This window comes from Schistocerca americana, chromosome 5 (genome assembly GCF_021461395.2).
Source record: "Schistocerca americana isolate TAMUIC-IGC-003095 chromosome 5, iqSchAmer2.1, whole genome shotgun sequence".
Taxonomy (NCBI): domain Eukaryota; kingdom Metazoa; phylum Arthropoda; class Insecta; order Orthoptera; family Acrididae; genus Schistocerca; species Schistocerca americana.
Genome location: NC_060123.1, coordinates 627,456,061 through 627,458,204, shown reverse-complemented (window position 1 = coordinate 627,458,204; position 2,144 = coordinate 627,456,061). Strand labels below are relative to the sequence as shown.

Genomic DNA, 2,144 nt, shown 5'->3' with positions numbered 1-2,144 from the left:
AACGAGTGCATAATGGGAATAGGATGGTCATGGGGTCGAATCCTAAGCAAAAACATTTTTTTTTATTTACAATTTTTGCGTTAGCAGCACTTCAGATAAACCGAAATGATGCTCAGTACATTGCACTGATTAGTATTTTCAAGAAAGACTTGAAAAGGCAAGTGAAAATTGGGACTGCAAATAAATTTCCAGAAGGGATTGTATAAGGCATACACGAGAATTTCATAAACAAGCGTAGATACTGCTATTACTTTAAAGTTGAGTTACATGTGCTGGACTGATATAATTGAAAGAAAAGAGGAAGCAGTAATTTTCTAGACATCTTCCACACGGCATAAACGCCACATTTTTATCCCTAGGTTTTCATTACAATGCCAACGGCCTTGGCGCAGTGGTAACACCGGTTCCCGTCAGATCACCGAAGTTAAGCGCTGTCGGGCTGGGCTAGCACTTGGATGGGTGACCATCCGGTCTGCCGAGCGCTGTTGGCAAGCGGGGTGCACTCAGCCCTTGTGAGGCAAAATGAGGAGCTACTTGACTGAGAAGTAGCGGCTCCGGTCTCGGAAACTGACATACGGCCGGGAGAGCGGTGTGCCGACTACATGCCCCTCCATATCCGCATCCAGTGACGCCTGTGGGCTGAGGATGACACGGCGGCCGGTCGGTACCTTTTGGCTTTCATGGCCTGTTCGGGAGGAGTTAAGTTTTTCATTACAATCCCTTCTTTGGAAGTTATTTTCAGAGTCCTCGTGGACGCAGTAAATACAACCCTTTCTTGGAAATTTATTTGCAATTACAAAATTTTCTTTGCATTTTTTTCATGTATTTTATTAAAATTAATAAACATTTATGAATATTAATAAATACAATATACTGAGCATTATGTCGATGCGTTTGCGGTGCAAGTAATGTAAAAATAGAAAATAAAAGTAGTTTCCTCATACGTACTCGACTCTACGGCCCACCGATTAGAACCCTGTACTCATTCTGTTGCTCCAACCTCCGCCTGGATCGCTCGTTAACACACCCGGCTTATGCCTCGCCCGACATGCGTCAAAAACGCTGTTTTCTCTATTCACCCGGGCCGGCCGCTGTGGCAGAGCGGTTCTAGGCGCTTCAGTCCGGAACCACGCTGCTGCTGCGGTCGCAGGTTCGAATCCTGCCTCGGGCATGGCTGTGTGTGATGTCCTTAGATTACTTAGGTTTAAGTAGTTCTAAGTCTAGGGGACTGATGATCTCAGATGTTAAGTCCCATAGTGACTAGAGCCATTTGAAACATTTTCTAATCACCCGGCCATCTGGAGCTCCCGCTCCGGTCATTTTGATTTCCGCAAGAAGTCATGCATACACCAGAAATTAGGGCGAAACCGGATGACGAGTAGCTGCGGTCGCCTTCTAACCAAATCATATAATCAAATTATTATGTTAAAACAATTTATGTACTTTATTACTGTTATACTCGAATACCTCCTCATAGTATGTAACGCGAGGCGCGCTGGCTCGTGACACACGGAGGAGAGCCAGTCCTGTACGGAATGCGTGCGGCAAAGTAAAAACCGCGGGCTGGTACACCCAGCCTCCGGCCGGCCTTGCTATTGTTTTTGAGCGGTTTCCCGAGATCGTTTGGGGGAAATGCTGCATTGATCTCCAAATTCTGTCTCATAGAACATCACACATAAACACTTGAAAGAAGATGACACACAGAACAAAGTTTACACAACTGACAGGCAGAAGGCGCGCACGAATTCCCACTTTTAGATTACCTTGACGACTGTGGCGTCAGGAAGGGTACCCGGCCACAGAGATGAGTAATAAAATAAACGTGAGTGCTTCTGGAGTGCTTGTATCAGCAAGAAACCTGTCAATTACTTGGCACGTTCCGGCATCCCCGCGGTTGGGGTGCCGAAGAAGTTTCTTTAAGATCACTTCAGTCTTGCAAGCACCAGCAGCTACAGCAAGGAAACAACTATAGACTTGTCGACTTGAGAATAATTCTATCTCTCCATTTGGACATCGTATCGGCTGGATATGAACAGAACTGGATCGTGTGGAGGTCGCTCAACAGTCTTCGTTCTGGAGTCGTAACTTCCAGTACTAACATCCAGAAACGTCACTTCGCTGTCGATACCACCAACTGTGGCTGC

General features: G+C 46.0%; 1 pseudogene; it reads left to right on the top strand.

Annotated features, from left to right (window-relative positions):
- The first annotated feature begins 373 nt into the window (after nt 1-373).
- On the top strand, nt 374-491 carry LOC124616991 (annotated as a pseudogene).
- Nucleotides 492-2,144: the final 1,653 nt, after the last annotated feature.